The sequence below is a fragment of the Botryllus schlosseri genome, unplaced genomic scaffold (assembly GCF_051294905.1).
Source record: "Botryllus schlosseri isolate E-star unplaced genomic scaffold, Bs_hap1 Bs18a, whole genome shotgun sequence".
Lineage (NCBI taxonomy): Eukaryota > Metazoa > Chordata > Ascidiacea > Stolidobranchia > Styelidae > Botryllus > Botryllus schlosseri.
This window is the reverse complement of record NW_027648627.1, coordinates 607,279-613,373: the sequence shown is the minus strand read 5'-3', so window position 1 is coordinate 613,373 and position 6,095 is coordinate 607,279. Positions and strand designations below refer to the sequence as shown.

General features: G+C 41.4%; 1 long non-coding RNA gene across 1 annotated transcript; it reads left to right on the top strand.

Annotated features, from left to right (window-relative positions):
* The first annotated feature begins 2,464 nt into the window (after positions 1–2,464).
* On the top strand, positions 2,465–2,803 carry LOC145459834 (uncharacterized). Its single transcript, XR_013921571.1, has 2 exons — positions 2,465–2,497; positions 2,558–2,803. It is a non-coding gene; the product is annotated as an uncharacterized LOC145459834 (long non-coding RNA).
* Positions 2,804–6,095: the final 3,292 nt, after the last annotated feature.

Here is a 6,095-nt window from a genome sequence, read left to right as displayed (position 1 = left end):
GGAAACCCCGATTCCTAAAGCGCTGAAACAAGAGGAAAACGCGGAACGCGGAACAGTCGGTCATTGACCTTTACAGATCGCAAAGTAGGCACTAAAACAACTTGTCAATGGAATTCATGTTTGCTTTCGATTACAGTACTTTGGTTGGTGTTCTATATATATTCAGTACAATTTGAGTCTCCCGAAGGTTCCGCGTTTTCTAGATATTTCCGCGAAGCCAGGTTGAGCGTCTATAATGGTCAGTGATTGCATGTTTTACCCTCCGATACTTCATAAGTTTCAATTTCAACTATCACGACAGTTCGCGGCCGTTTGTGAGGTTACAATCTGCTTTGTAGTCGAAAATTAGGATGTCCCTCAGTTTACGCGTTTTCTAAATATATTCCGCCATGCTATTTTTCAGCGTCTAACGGGGTCAGTGACCGAATGTTTACCCCTCAGATACTTCATAAGTTCGATTTTTAACTATCACGACAGTTCGCGGTCGTTTGTGAGGTTAAATCTGCCTTGTACTCCAAAATTAGGGTGTCCCGCAGTTTCCGCGTTATCAAGGTATGTTCCGCGTGGCCAGGTTTATAATCGTTATAATCGTTGTGAGGCCAAACCTGTCTTGAACTCGAAATTTAGGGTGTCCCGCGGTTTCCGCGTTTTCTAGATGTTTGCCACGAGGCCATGCTGGGCATGTATAATGGTCAGTGGTTGAATGTTTCACCTTCATATTTTTGATGAGTTCGATTTTTAACTATCACGGCAGTTCGCGGCCGTTTGTGAGGTTAAATCTGCGTTATACTCGAAAATTAGGGTGTCCCGCGCTTTCCGCGTTTTGCAGATATTCTCAACCAGGCAATGTATAGTGTCTACAGGCGTCAGTTACGCAAGTTTCAACCATCAGATACCTCATGTAAGTTTAACTTATAACTATTACGACAGTTCTCGGACATTTGTGACGCCAAATTTGTCTTATACTCGAGATTTAGGGTGCTCCGCAGTTTCCGCGTTTTCTAGATACTTTCCACCAGGCCATGTTCATGTTCAGCGCTTACAAGTCTAAGTGACCCAATGTTTAACAATCAGATACCTCCTAAATTAAATTTCTACCTATTTACGACAGTTCTCGGCCCTTTGTGAGGCCAAACCTGTCTTAAACTCGAAATTTAGGGTGTCCCGCGGTTTCCGCGTTTTCTAGATGTTTGCCACGAGGCCATGCTGGGCATGTATAATCGTTAGTGACCGAATGTTTAGCCCTCAGATACTTCATAAGTTCGATTTTTAACTATCACGACAGTTCGCGGTCGTTTGTGAGGTTAAATCTTCCTGGTAGCCTACTCCAAAATTAGGGTGTCCCGCAGTTTCCGCGTTATCAAGGTATGTTTCGCGAGGCCAGGTTTACAATCGCTAGGGAATGACTGTCTGACTCTCAGATACCTAATAATTTCAATTTTCAACTATTGCGACAGTTCTTTGCCATTTATGAGTCCTACTTCGCCTCACTCGAAAATTGGTGTCCCGCAATTTCCTCGTTTTAGACTTCAGGGTCCCTTCTATAAGATCTACAAATGTCAATGACCGACTGTCCCGCGTTCCGCCTTTTCCGCTGTTTCCTCGTTTTAGTGCCTACTTTGTGATCTGTAAAGGTCAATGACCGACTGTTCCGCGTTTTCCTCTTGTTTCAGCGCTTTAGGAATCGAGGTTTCCCGCTTTTTCCGCAGTTTCCGCGTTTTAGGGGCCATTTCCGCGAGTTCCGCGTTTTCCGCAGTTTCCGCGTTCCCTCCTTTTAGGGTTACCCCAAGAAGACCCAGTTCTTCATTGTGGACAGAAATAAGCTGGTGAGCATTTTTCAACATTGTCCAATGTGTCAATCAGAGTCGGACGTGCAAGAGTCTGGTTTAGGTAGCACACTGAGAATCATGCAAGACTGCACAAACTGCTCATACTCCAGATTTTGATTTATGGATAGTGTAGATGCCGTTACATCCTTTAAAGATGAAGTAGCCTACTTGACTGTATCAAAAAGAAACAAACTGCTCCATTCAGCATATATAAATGATACATACAGGTCTAAATTTAAGTTACGATGAATAGCATCTTTGATTCTGTTGTTTACCATTATGACAATCCATTTTCAGATTCATTGGCATGTGAAAGGATTTGCGATGTTCTGTACTCCACACGAATGAAACATGACATACGCCATCTATCGCGGAATGGACACACTGCTGGAAGTGAATCATTCAATGCCCTCCTCAATCATTTCTGCCCAAAGTTATATCACTACAACCATATTTTAGTCAAAAAGCCAGGTAGGTACCTTGCAGTGTCTCAGCTATTCAAAACAACCTATATCAGATTTTGGCATGATTACTAGCCTCATCAATTATGCATTTTTTGTAGGATGCAGTTGGCAATCCTGTATTTCAATGAAATTTGCTCGAAAACTCAGAAAATGTCGAAAGAAGGAGCACCGCGGTCCACAAGATACTTGAAAATTCAACATTTGGTAACTGCCGTTGATCTGACTGCATCATAAGATTTCGTCATATTGTTATGCCTGTTCTAGATTACTGCAATGAGCTTGTCGAAGAAGTTCAAGCACTCATCAGAACTGGACCAGAAACTGTTGAGTTGAGCGATTGTGCTGAGACCGTTCCACCTCCTCTGATTAGCAGCATAATCAAAATTAGCAGAGAGGAAGCTATTGCCCGACCGACATAAAACCCGATATGCTTTTCTGCCTGACACAGTAGTTATTTTGGTCGATGAGTTATATGCGTTTATTATTTGGAATACAACTGTACATTCACAATGTGGCGTTACTGAACTGGAATCCTTTGTAAGAATACGACGTAAATTTTGTTCGGACAGCAGTAACAACGCATGCAGGCAGGATTTTCCGCTGGTTTTTGCCACAGAATCCCCATTCCCAGTGAACACAATTTCTGTAGGCAGAATGTTTCAACTTCCTGAAAAGTGAAAACAAGTGTATTAGTGCGAGAAAAGTATTTGGCAACCGAATCAGAGACTCATCCCATTCATGCATTGAACTCGATGTTATTATTATGCGGCCATATTCCTGTTGATATCCATAGTAGGACATCTGCAATACGTCAACGTCCAGACACACTGAATTGCATCCTGGCAATTCTGTGATACACTTTAATTCTGTCAGTAACTCTCGGAACCTCCTTACAGCAAAAACTTATCAAGATACATGACTGAAACGAGCTATTACACTACAGACTATATATATAACTGTATCTCATGTAGTATCGACGAGTGGCTTGCGCTGAGCAATCTAGGCTGATCATGACCCATCATATGAAGCTGCAAGGGGTTCCACGGACGTGGGATCGAGCGCATCAACACCTGAACCAATCCGGCATTTAAACGGTAATTTTGTAAGTACGTGCAAAAATGATACTTACATTCGACATCCGAGTACTCGGACTCAGTCTCAATATCACTTGGCAAATCCGTTACAATGGAAACCTCGGCCATAACTGACTAGAATAAAAACAGCGAGAACACAAACAGCAGCTGTGAACGGTGTTGATAATATGTGTCACTCACTTGACGTCACAATGCACATTCTGCTTTTTCTGTAAACATGCCAATATTGGAACTTTCAGTCAAAATTAGGGCAATTTCCGATTGAGTTGAAACACGGAAAGTCGGTAATTTCGTAATGAAAAAAAATTCTGAACATGATTCCGCAAAGTTGTCAGGAAGATGCAGTTGACCTTTAAATTTTAGTCCTTGTTTCCCAATTCCAAAATATGGTAACGCTAATGTTAGACGATTGGATGGTACGGTGGGCGTTAAAATCAGGAATGCATTGCTATACAAACCCACACAATCCGAGTAATTGATGACTGTTGTTTATGGATAAGCTTATAGGGTTCATTTACTTTTTATCTATGCAGTACACAAATCAACATATCTTTCAATAACAACGTTCGGCATCCTTGTGGTGTCAAAGTCAACACTTTAACCTTCTTGAATAATTATTACTCACATGAGATTCATGATTAACACACAGCTATATCGGCCCGGGTAGCCAACGGCGGAATTGGTCTCAGCGGTCAATCGTACAATATTGGAAGACTGACTGAAATAATGCCAAAGTACTATCCCACATATCCTTATACATAAAGAGTAATAAGGTTCAGCAGTCTAATTAAGCTTAAATTAGGCTGCATAAGGAATATCGTAAGACATACGGCTTGGTGGATTTTATTTTGCTCTGCAGAGGGGGCTCACAGCTCAAGCTAAACCGGTAGGGTTCGGAGTATTACAAAGCTTTTAGTACAAACACGAACTAGGCAAACTTTTCCTATGGATCAGGGATATATAGAACTCTATACATCTCTGCTATGGATCAGCAACCTTAGTGGAATCACCAATATGTTATATATAGGCATACGCCTTTACGATCTAGACTTGGCCTGAGATCATCAGTCCAAGAACAGGAAAGCGTGTCTGAGCCTAAATAGTGGAGTTCGAATTACAAACAGGCCATTGAACTGGTCAGTAGATAAACTGCCCAGTGACTTAGCAATTCTATGTGATGCAAGATAAATATTCACTGGACGTAAGACACTAATGTGCCTACACTAATTTTATTTATAGCAGCCTCTAATCCTTGGTTAGGTACATGAGTAAACAAAACTTGTTATAGATCTAATGTGCTAATTGTTATAGCTGAAGAAACGCTAAATTCTACTGTTAACCATAACATGAATGTGTGGCAAAATTCCAATATTTTGCATTCAAATATGCCAAATGTCAACGCTGGCATCAGCTACTATTACCAACATTCCTACAAGGTCCGTATACAATATCCATACACGGTGGATAGTTCCGAGCAAGTGAGCAACTGATACCGATTGAACTCCTTCTTTTTTCCATGCAGTGACGTATTCCTCTTGCACGGAAATGCTATCTCAAACTTTGCATTATGCACGCATCGGGAGCGTTCCTCACTTGTGAACTAGAAAAGCTTAGCTACCAACAAGTTTTTAGAATTGCTTCCAAACGATAAAACTTACGTGCTCATTGTACTTAATATCGTGTTTATTTGAATTATTCCACGTCGGAATAATAGTGATAATAGTGAGAAATATGGACAATTTTCATTCCCACTCGTCCGGATTTTTCGTTCGCCCCACGCTCGTCATCTGCACTGATATTTTTTTCATTCACACTGGTGCGAACCATCACACAGGTTGAAAAGCACTGGTCTAGTGTATATTGTTTTGTTTCACAATTCCGCCACGGTAAATCAGTTTCGGTCCAATTCAGCACGGTAATCGTGTATTATTATTATTATTATTATTAATGCACAACATTTCAGTGACGCTTATCGCCATTAGTGGCCTTTTGCATCACGACATTGATATTGCAAGTATTCAGTTTCAATGACTTCGTATCTTCACATCTTCTTTCGCTTGCAAGTGCTTCGATCTTTCATTTTCATTCATCAGTCAGACTCTCTCACATCCATCCATCCATCCAACGGGTCTCTGGTGCCGTCTTCGTACAGCGTGGCTTACTGTGTGTCTGGGCGTTTTCGAAGACACTGTTTATACAGCGGGATCAGCGATGAGGAGCCCAGAAAGCCTCCAACACATGGAAACTAGCCCGAACTGGGGTTCGAACCAGCGGCCATTGGTGTCGTCGCGCAGTCGTTTTACACACTGCGCCACTCGCCTCCCCGGTAATCGTATATGATTTGAATTTGCTGGGTCATTTGCGAGATTACAGTTTGAGGAAATGGATCGTCAAAATTTCTCGGTGGAAGAAGCATTGAAGTTGCGTCCTGAAACAGAAATTAACACAATGGTTATCCTTCATATATCCATCACATTCCATGTAATTATCATTGATGACCAGTTACATACAACAAAACTGATAAAGATATACAAGTGAATAGTATATTCGTATTGAAATAAACCCAAATATTTCTGGCTAACGCTCGTCAGGGGTAATCATCAGCAACTAGTAGAGAATTGGAGAGAACATTGTATATCAACAATCATATCACCAAATACAACGGCACGAGAATAAAATGATTGATCGCGGCAACCACATTGTCTTAG